At 46.7% G+C, this 11,077-nt stretch overlaps 1 long non-coding RNA gene across 2 annotated transcripts; it reads left to right on the top strand.

Annotated features, from left to right (window-relative positions):
- Positions 1-3,681: 3,681 nt before the first annotated feature.
- On the top strand, positions 3,682-9,111 carry LOC115029222 (uncharacterized). 2 transcript variants are annotated; one of them, XR_015044602.1, is made up of 3 exons: positions 3,682-3,972; positions 5,337-5,646; positions 5,944-9,111. It is a non-coding gene; the product is annotated as an uncharacterized LOC115029222 (long non-coding RNA). The 2 variants fall into 2 exon arrangements; XR_003834783.2 differs by having other exon boundaries at positions 5,337-5,650.
- The last annotated feature ends 1,966 nt before the right edge of the window (positions 9,112-11,077 follow it).

Raw genomic sequence — 11,077 nt, 5'->3', positions numbered from 1 at the left:
CAAGATCCTGCCTCCTTCATATTGACCTCCTAGCACATTAGTTAGTATTTGTGACTATAACGAAATACTTGATGAAGGTCAGCTTACAAAGAAGAAAGGTTTAGTCTGGTTCACAACCTCAGCAGGTTCAATTGTGACTGCCTGATGCTTTGGGGCCTGTGTTAGCACAATGTTTCATAACAGAAAACCTGCCATAGGAAGCTTAAACTTTCCACCACCTCTCCATAGCTCTCTGGGGATGAAGCCTTTAACACTTGGGTATTTGGGCAATGCTGCAGATCCAAGCTATAGCACCAAGAAGATGAGCTGCTGAAACCATTGCTAACCTGCTTTTCTAAGGCTTTTGTTTGTGATGTCCATGCACTTTGGTCAGCCTTTGCACTGTAGCAGGAACTAGTGATCAGCATGCTTAGCAAAAACTCAATAAAGAGCAGGGCACTGAGGGAAATGTAGATGTGGGAGGGGAACTGGGGGTCAGGAAGGAATAACTGGGCTTGGGGCCAAGAGCAGGCATTTTAAAAATACCGGCGACGGAGAGACAGGACAGTTTGACAGCAGCTAGAGACTCAGGGGAACAGTGAGCTCCAATAAAAACTTTATCAGACTTTCCCTCCCTGAGGTGAACAGTTGGACCTGGGGTTACTGCAGAGACCTGCCCCCAGGCAGAGGTTACTCTGAGCTATACTGGTTGCCTTGAAAACATGAGGACCTGAGTTTAATCTCTGGAACCAATGTAAAAAAACTGAGCACTGGAGCCCACACCTGTGATCCCAGCACTGAAGAGGCAGAGACAGGCGGGTTGTTGGGGCTCCATGGCCATTAGTGAGTGAGCTGGACTCAAAACTCAGGCGTGGGATGGCACTGGGGTTGTCCTCTGACCTCAGGGTGCAGTCGGTGCAAACACACACACACACACACACACACACACACACACACACGCATGTACACATAATCACACACAAGAATAAAGAAAGACACATGAGAAGTGTCACTGAGCATCTGGCTCAAGTGTTTGAGACTCCACAGCCAGCAGCAGGAATTCCTGATTTCTGTGAAAGTGTTCCGGCCTCAACCCCAAGGTAATTGAACTTGTGTCTTTTTGTTTTCATTAATTTTTGTTGATGTCATCCACTTGTCTCTCTATCTACCTGTAATATGGAGCCAAGAGCTTGAAGCCAGAGAAAACAAACCAACAAACTATAAAGAAGAGACGTTTAAATTGGTATTATTTTATTTCCTGAGTGAACTCTCTCTTTCTCTCCCTCCCTCTTTCTGATTTTTTTTTTCCTTTTTCCTTGAGAAAGTCAAAGTTTTCCCACCTTGACCTTCCAAGTATTGAAATCACAGGCATGAACTACACGGGAGTCTCCCGGCTGCGAATCACCTTGGGCACTCAGGAAAACAGGTCTATGGACCGGATAGGTCCAGTTACAAGCGCATTTGCATGTATTAATCCTTATGCTTATTTACCTTGAAACCAGGTCCAAACATTCATAATTCTAGAGGACAGGCAGCCCTCCAAATTCCAGGTACACCCCAGAGCTCTCCCCAAGACTGGGAACTCTGGATTCTTGATGTGTTCCGCTCCATTCCCGGGCCTCTATCCACACAGCTGCCTTTGTTGTAGACTCAAAAGCAGAGTCCGAAGTCTGAACAAAAGTCTCAAAAGGACCCTGCATGCACAGCTTCTGTCTGCATCAGATCCACTTAATAGCTGTTCAGCCTTTACCACAAAAGCTCCTTGGGTCCCATTGACACCATGCTCCCATGGGTTTCCCTGCACTGATTAAGGACTTAGACTGTTATTAATAGAAGCCGGCTGCTTGGGAGGCTGGGAATTTCACAGGGTTCAGGCCTGCTTGGGTAACACAGATCCCCTCTTCTGAGAACAGACAAACAGACCCTGACACTCGCTCAGGCACTTTCCTCATTCCTTCCTGTGTTGTTTAATTTTCATAGGCACATCCCCTCGGATGTTCCAAGATCCTAATTTACAGACAGGGAAACTGAGTCACAGGGATGTAAGCTGATTTGCTTACGGCTATCTGGCAAGACAGTTAACAAGCCATCAACCTCCCTATTCCCCAATTCTGTAATGTCCAAGGACAGACAGGCTTAGCTGTCAGTACCAGGCAGGGGATTGTTCAGCCGACAGTAGCCAGTGTTACTTACTGCAAAAGGTCCGTCCACCCTGTAATGACTCTGAGTCACCTTTGTGCCATCGAATGCTGCCTTCCAGAAGACTTCTAAGATCTCTAAGGCCTCTACTGAAAGCAATCACTTTTCATTGCGGGTGCAAATAGAGTCACTATGGAAACCATCAGTATAGCACTACAGAGAGAAGCAGGGAAGGGGCCAAAGGATGAAATACAAAGAGGTCCTTACACGTTCCTCACATTGGACACAATCTTAGTTATATTCTATAACCTGGGACCCTCAGTCTCCTCACCCTGTCCCAGTCTGAGGCTCAAAAGATGTACACACACACACACACACACACACACACACACACACCTACCACCACCACCTGCTTGCCAGCCTGTTCCTTCTCTGAAGGATTAATATATGCAAATAAGCTGGAAGTTTCCTCAAACCTGTTTTTCCATGGGTGACCAAAAAGTTTGGCTTATCTCCACGTCTGCCGAATTCTGTGAACCTACCCTGTGCCAAGTTTCAGCTGGGGAGCAGGAAGAGACCAGGGTCTGTCCTCTCTGTTCAGCCCTGTGGGCAAGGGTCAAGACGCCTGTGTAGATCAGGCCCTACTGCTCTGTGTCCTCATAGCGGAAAGGGAGGCACACCCTCATGAGGAAGCGAGGGGCTCCTGAAGGGGCTGGAGGAGTTTTAAAGAAGTTACAGGTGGGGCACTGTGGTAAAGTGTCTGCCTAGCTTGCACACAGCCTTGGGTTCCATCCTTAGCTCCAGAAAAAAAGCTCCAGGGGAATGGGGGTGAAGGCTTTTGGAGCCTTGGTAGGCCCACACCCCAGAGTCAAGAAAGGAAAAGTGCATCTGGTGGCCCAGTGGCATCTGCTGGGACTTTGCCACATAACCGGAGATGGGTGAGAGACTGAGATCAGCTTGTACAATCTCGGGCTGGGCAGCTGGGCTCTCAGCCAGGAAAAAAAAATCTGCTTCTTTGAGAACAAGAGGGTGGAGAGAGGGAGAGAGACAAAGAGGAGGAAAGAGAGAGAGAGAGAGAGAGAGAGAGAGAGAGAGTCAGAGGAAAATAGATGATGAAGAAAACCCAAGAGCCAAGAACTCGGGTTTTGAGGAAAGAGCCTTTTAGACAGGAACAGGGAGTGGAAAGTGGGAATTAAGAGCTGAAGGTAGCTGGGCATGGTGGCGAACACCTTTAATCCCAGCACTAGGGAGGCAGAGGCAGGCGGATTTCTGAGTTCAAGGCCAGCCTGGTCTACAAAGTGAGTTCCAGGATAGCCAGAGCTGCACAGAGAAACCCTGTCTCGAAAAACCAAAAAATAAAAATAAAAAAAATAAAAGGGGGGAGGGGGGACTGAAGGTAGGGGCCACAGGGCTGACCTGCTGAGAGCTACGGGCAGAAGCCATTGGATGAGAGAGAGCTGGTAATGTTTAGATAGCTCTTTGCAGAGTGTTCCAGGACTCTCTCTCTCCTGTTCAGTTCTCACCATGTGGGAGGAGCCCTATTGGTCCCTCCAGAGAGGCAGCCTTTCAGCTCCTTGTTTGGCTTCCTGTGCTGGGTGGGAGAAGCAACAGGCAGAGCTCTGCCTTGAGTTCTTCTCCCAGCCCCACTCACTACACAGACTGAGTTCCAGATAAAAGCCAAAGCAATTCCTCAGAATGTCAGCTCTTCCCTGCCCTCCAGTCCCAGAAGATGTCATGCCACCCACCGGCAACACCTGGGCCAGTGTCCTAGTTCCTGCCCTTCCAGTGTGGTGCTATCTGCCCAGTTCACACCAGATGCCCGCTTCCTTCTCTGGGCTTCCGGGAGTGACTCAGGTAGGTATTGTGTTCTTGTTTATCTCCCTGCCACGTCCCTCTCCCACGGATGGTTTAAGTGCCACGGATCTCAGATCCTGAAGGAGCTAGGCCTGAACTTGACCACAGCAGGTGCTTGGATGGCTGTGACATTAAAGGAGACCTTTGCCTCCTTACCAGCCTTTTAGTCAGCCTGGCTCAGCCTAGGCCTTGTGAGGAGTTTGACTGTCAAGTGGCTACTGAGTTTCTGTTTCTCAGAATCAAAACTCCCTGTTGGCCATGAGTTTCATGACCCACCCTGGTTTTCCTGATCTCTATGCTGTAGATCCTACCCTCCAGAGTCCCAAGCCTAAGCAGGGACTAAAAGCACGTGACACACAGCTTTCCTCTACTTATCTCTCCCATCACTACCCCTTCACCTGGGAATGGAAACCCTCCTAGTACCAAAGGCTGTAGATTAACCCCTGTCCTGTGTGAATTTGATATGAGCTGCCTCACAGTAGTCTTTTTTAAAAAAATTTTATTTAGTTATGTATTTGTGTATTTATTTATTTATTTATTTATTTATTTATTTATTATAAATAAGAACACAGCCGGGCGTGGTGGCGCACGCCTTTAATCCCAGCACTCGGGAGGCAGAGGCAGGCGGATTTCTGAGTTCGAGGCCAGCCTGGTCTACAAAGTGAGTGCCAGGACAGCCAGGGCTACACAGAAAAACCCTGTCTCGAAAAACAAAAACAAAAAAAAAAATAATAAAATAAATAAATAAATAAATAAGAACACTGTAGCTGTCCTCAGATACTCCAGAAAAGGGCATCAGATTTCGTTAAGGATGGTTGTGAGTCACCTTGTGGTTGCTGGGATTTGAACTCAGGACCTTCGGAAGAGCAGTCTTAACCACTGAGCCATCTCGCCAGCCCCGTGAGTGGCTTCCTAATTATCACTCATAATCACCCTTTTCTTGCTTCCTTTTTGTTTTGGTTTGGGTGGTGGTGGTGGTTAAGGTGGAGAGGATTTGTTTTAGAGACAGGGCTTCACAGTGTAACCCAGGCTAGCTTAGAACTAGGATTCTCCTAACCTCAACCTCCTGAGAGCTGGGATTACAGATATGAGAAACATGACCCTTATGCTGTAATAAATAAAAAAGATTAGGGAATCCAGGTCAGCCCAAGCTACCTAGTAAGACCCTGCCTCAAAAAGAAGAAGGAAAAAAGATTAGGGAAAGTGAAGCAGGTTTAAACATACAAGTCTACAGAAAGGATGTTAGCATAGAGAATAGGTAAAAATGTCTGATTTGCTGATTTGGTGCAAGCCTGTGATTTTTAAAATCCCCGATCTTGAGAGGTTCCTGACTTTTCTTTCTTTCTTTTTTTTTTTTTCTATAGGCTGAGACTTTAGAGAGTCACAGTCTTGGGGTTTTTCTGGAAAGCCCCCTTCCCAAGTTTTCCCATCCTATTGGTCCAAGATGCAAAGCCTCGTCTAATGAAGACTCCAGGCCTCGGGATAGCCTCCCTTTCTAATCTTGGGCTCCGCTGTGTATCGGTCTGTCTGTAACTTCTCAGCTCTCAGAGTTCTGAGACAAGCTTGCTCCAGCACCAGCTCAGGAGAGAGGCCCAGCATCCCCTGATCACCTGCAATAAGCTCTACGAACACTTCCTACTGAAAATGGAGCATTGTGATTTGTCTCTTCCGCAGGCAGGTATCGTCATGTCTCGGCTACATCCATTTTTCTCCCCATTGCTATATAATAGGAGTATGTCTTCATTCCAGTGTCTCCCTCCCAAACTTGCGCTCCCAAGAGCTTGTAAGTGAACATGGTCAGCAGGTCATGAGTGAGAACAGCTTAGGAATACCACGTCTCCAACATGCAAGTGCTCACTCACCTTCAGAAGTTTCCGGATGCTTGCCCCCTTGGCTGCACACTTTTAAAGTCCATTTAATTTAATAATTTCATTCATTCGTTCGTTTTGTGTGTCTATGTTGTACTTCTAGAGTTGACTTCCCCCTTCCACCATTTGGGTCCTGGGAATCAAGGACAGAATTTCAGGCTTCGCAGCAAGCACCTTTACCTGCTGAGCCATCTCGCCAGCCTACAGCACAGGTTTTTGTGCACACCAATATGTATATTCTCCCACGCACACATGGAAAGAAGACTGGTAATTGTGTTGAGTCCGGAGTTGGAAAATTAAAGGGCAAGTGAGGGGGAAATAGAAACCTCAACAATCTATGCCTTTGGAACATTTTACAGATTTTACTATTTTATTTTTAATTATGTGCATGTGAGTGCAGGTGCCTGAGGAGGCCAGAAGAGGGCGTCAGATCCTCTGGAGCTGGAATTACAGGTGGTTGAGAGCTGCCCAACTTAGGTGCTGAATCCAAACTCAGGTCCCCTGCAAGGGCAGCAAGCATTCGGAACTTCTGAGCCATCGCTCCAGCCCCAGCCGGTTGGAATATTAAGTAGTATTGTTTCTCAGTTACAGGGGCGTGGGGACGCATCTCCCCGAGTGCTTCGGCCCTCTCTGTTTTCTTTAAACCCACCAAGACAGTCAGTCACCAGACTGCCCTCGAAGCCTGCCACTCAAACCCTCTGACCTCCTACTGCTGTCTGGCAAAAGCTACAACTAAGGGGGAAACAGAGAGCTCCTTCAAGGGGAGTCCAGCTTTGGGGAGGGGAGGTTAACAATACAGAGGGGCAGGGAGAGTAAACACCATAGCTAACCGCATCCATAAATTCAAAGCGGCTGTGGAGCTAAGGTGTGGCTCTGCTGACAATCTGGAAAGACTTGCTGGTTGGGAAGCCTCGGAAGACGAAGAGGATAAGGAAGGAGAGGAGGCAGTGATGAGGACCTGTGAACTATGGGTACTGTGCCCTTTCTCCTTCCTTCCAGAACATTCCACCACCCTCCTTCCTGCCCCCACCCCTACTACACACACTTCACTGTAAGAATGCTGGCTTATTCTCATTCATGACAATCTCCTTCACCTACCCGCTGGGTTTCCAGCCCTGGCCCATCCCACAACCCAGGGGGACCCGTTTCTCCAACTGGAACCAACAAGCTGTGGCTGAGGCACTGGCAGGGAGGGACCAGCACTATTGGATCATCTGCCTCCCGCAGCCAGTCTTTGGATGTGATGGCAGCAAGCATAGGACCATTGCTGTCTCCTGGTGAGAATTGCTACTCAGGGTCACCCATACAGGCACATTTGCCTGTTCATCCATCCCTTGTCTATCCATCCATCCATCCATCCCTTGTCCATCCATCCATCCATCCATCCATCCATCCATCCATCATGATGATGATGTAACTGAGAATGACCTTGAGTTCTGTTCCTCCTGCCTCTACCTCCTGAGTGCTAGGATTGTAGGCATGTACCATCATGTATGTATATGTATATGTGTGCGTGTGCGTGTGTGTGTGTTTATTCTAGTATAAACAAACAGAGAGGCTGGGAGAATAGCCTGAGTTATATAGCAAGTCCCAGATTAACCTCAAAGGCTAGTGAGAGTCTCAAAACAGGTGGGACTGTGGGGGAGGGTCAGTAGCAAGGGTGGGTGGAGCCTGGGAAGGAGCCCAAGGCAGAAAGGCTGCAGAGGTGGGGGCAGAGGGCAGAGGAGTCTCTATTGGCATCTGTTCCACAGACCACATGATTCTTGCATTCATCAGTGCCTGGACCCCACCTGACCAGCTCTAGTCAATGATTAAGAATTGAGGATGGCAGTAAAGAACGATTATTGCTGAAGCCTAGGGGCAGGGAACATGGTGTACATGAATAAGAAGGACAGACAGACAATCAGAGGCACTAGGAAGATAATGGTTCCATGGGGAAATTATTCGCAAGTGTTCAGATCCCCAGCACCCGTGTAAAAGTTGGATACAACTGAGGGTCTGTATTCCCCGCACTCCTCCCTGAAGGTGGGGGGATACAAACACACAGGCCAAATGCAAAACAAAAATAAATAAATCTTTAAAACTAAAAACCAACAAGGAGTATAGCAAAATGTCATTAGAAGTCATTTTTTTTTTCATAACAGTAGTACTTGGTCTTACTCTCGGTCCCTGGGTTAGCTACTCTCAGGTTCTCGGTCGTCCGAGCAGCATCAAGGAGCTCCAGCTGATAAAATGGGCCTGAACTCAAACCAGATATTAGCTGGGTACTCCCACAGCTTTGTGCCACCGTCGCCCTAGTGTATATAGCGGGCAGGCCATCATCGTAGGTCAGAGCTGGGTTGGTGTTTACCTTTCTCCTTGGGTCGTATGCAGAGTGCATTCTGGTCCCAGTAACACTGGCCCATAAGGGTCAAGGCTGTAAGTGGGCACCAGCTTGATCTCTCTGTGTAAAATGAACTGTGCAGGTATTGCCTTCAACAATAGATTCTTGCTGTCAATTTTCGAAAAGTGACCTTGGCAATAACCTGGGTTGTTTGGGGGTTCCCATGGAACCTTTTGGGTCAACAATTAAATCAGATATACGCCATTCCAAGTACTGGAATTTCCATTTGGTGACAAGAGTTGGGGATCTGTCTTCCCTGTTATTTGGCAATTTCATTTACTGCACCTTCATATATGTGTATATCTTAGAAAGCTTCTACTGTATCAGGTTTCTGTATGACTCCTTAATTTCAGCTCTCCTTTCCCGTATCACTCACTTCTCTTGTTCCCTTCTTCCCTCCCTCCCCTTTTGATACTCGTGTTCCAGCCTGTTCCTGTAAGGTTCATCTCTAACTATCTATTTTATTTTCCTTTCCTAGGGAGATCTATCCCTGTCACCCGGTCCCTCTCTTACCTAATCAGCGGTTCTGTGGATTGTAGTTGGGTCTCATTTGGCCTTACAGCTAGCATCAGCATCCACATATAAGTGTTTTGAATACACACCATGTTTGTCTTTCTGGGGACAGATTATCTCACTCGGGATGACTTTGTTCATTTACCTGCAAATTTCATATTTTCATTTGTTTTTAACAGCTTAGTAAACATTCTTTGTGTAAATGTACCACTTTTTTTTTTTTTAATCCATTCATTTGTTGGTGGATATCTGGATCTAAACACTGCTTTTGAGGATAGGTAGGGCACATGCCCAGAAGTAGATGGACAACAAGAAAACGAACTCAAAAGCATCCTTGGGAGTTCTGTGTCTGAGAATGTTGTCAAGGCTTTTTTTTTTTTTTTTTTCCTCCTTTAAAACCTTATAGGCCCTTTGAGTATATATTGTGACTTCTGGTGTTGTGTTTTTATACAATTCCCATGGGTGTGGCTGGGTGTGTCTCTGTGTTTCTTGTGATTTTTCTTTGGCCCTTTTCCTTCTGTTTGTTTCTTTCTATTTCAACTGACTTGTTTTTTTCTTTTTATCATATTATTGCATTACATATTATTATACTACAACCCCTTAGACGCCTGCTAATTTTATTTTCTCTTCTGTGTTTATTTTGGGGTTCCTTTGTATAGCTCTGACTGTCCTGGAGCTCACTCTATGGATCTTTGAGATCTGCCTGCCTCTGCTTCCCAAGTGTTGCAGTTAATGGCTTGTGTCACCATGCCTACCTTCCAGTTTTCTAAGGAGAGACAGAAAAGATGGATGGGGGGGAGGTGGGGAAGAAGTGGGAGAGAAAACCATAATTAGACAATATCGTATAGAATAAACTATTTTCAATTAAAATATTTTAAACAAAAATAGATAGATAAATAAATAAATACCTAAATGAGTACATAAATCAATAAAAGCCAACAAGTTGGAAGATGAGGACTAAGGTGTAGTACAACCAATTTAAACTTATCCTCAATGAGGTGACAGGTAAGTGAGACCCAGGCTCTGATTTGTTTTATTTGGCTTTGACAATTACTGGGGGGTAACCCCTAAGGTACTTTTCTAACTGATGACCTGGCTGCCTCCCCAGCAGCATACCCCAGATACTTGCTGTTTCTCCTGGCCACAGGCTCATGGTCCATCTCCTCTCATGATGGCTTCCTCTTCTTTTGTTCTTCCTTCTCCTCCTGGTCTCTCTCAGCTTTCTCTACCCTCAACCAGGTAACTCAAAACCCACTTACCTCTAATCCTTCCAGTAATTGTCTGTAGCCAATTTTTTTTTTAAACCAATAGTTTTTTAAAACAAGGAACAAGATCTGCACAACAAAAGTCTGTAACAGAGAGAATTCACTCCTAGGCCTAGACCTTTTGGTACAGAATTAGCATTATAATGTGTAGCAACAGAGCAAACCTCAACACTAATACTCAAGGTTGTTCCTCAGATCTCTGTCTGTGCTCTCTGGCACGTGCATGTATATACATGCGCTCACCACACACACACACACACACACACACACACACACACACACACACACACACTAAAAGGAAGTGTAGGTGTAGACTCGGTTTTAAACTGGCCAGTGGGTAGTCATCCCACACACAGCTCTGTCCCACTCCACAGAAACCGGGCAGAAGCTTCCCAGGCCAGGCTGGCAAAGCCCACCCCGGGGGTGGGGGTGGAGTGGGGGTGTGTGTCCTGCTTTGAATCACTCTAGGCAATGGAAAAGTGAGATGCCTCAAGAGAGGAGCCCCGCCCTCATTCTGGTCCAGGTTGATTGAATCAGGCCTAGGACTTGGCTGACTCCTTTCAGACTTCTGAGTGTGCGGTGTCTCACCCCATCCCTTTCCACTACCAACCCACTCACAGCCCAGCACTTTGTCATTTCCCATCAGAGGCTCCTCCAAGGGCCCCCACTGTCCCAAGCCACCTCAGCTCACGGTCCTGTCTTAAGAACTGAGCCATAAAGGCCAAGAACATCCCAGACACACAGAAAACAATGAGTCAGCCACACCGGAAGCAAACACACAAACAGAACCAATGTCTAAGTCCCAGGAGCCTGAGGTGTCCTGAGACAAATTTATCCTACAGACCTTAGATGTGCAAAATGGCACCTGCAGGCTGTTTACAGAAGCCTACAATAGTTAGAGACAACTTAAATGCCCACCTGTAGGGCACTGGTTGAAAACGATGCTATATTTAAACAACAGGACACTCTGCAGCTATGTAAAAGAATGGGGCTGTGATTGTTAGCATTTGTCTTTTGTGAGGTTTGTTTGTTTGTCAATTTGATACAAGGTAGAGTCATGCGGGGCATGGTGGCAC

This window comes from Mus caroli, unplaced genomic scaffold (assembly GCF_978045245.1).
Source record: "Mus caroli unplaced genomic scaffold, Mus_caroli_1 scaffold_12, whole genome shotgun sequence".
Classification (NCBI taxonomy): Eukaryota; Metazoa; Chordata; class Mammalia; order Rodentia; family Muridae; genus Mus; species Mus caroli.
This window is presented reverse-complemented; position numbering and strand designations above follow the sequence as displayed.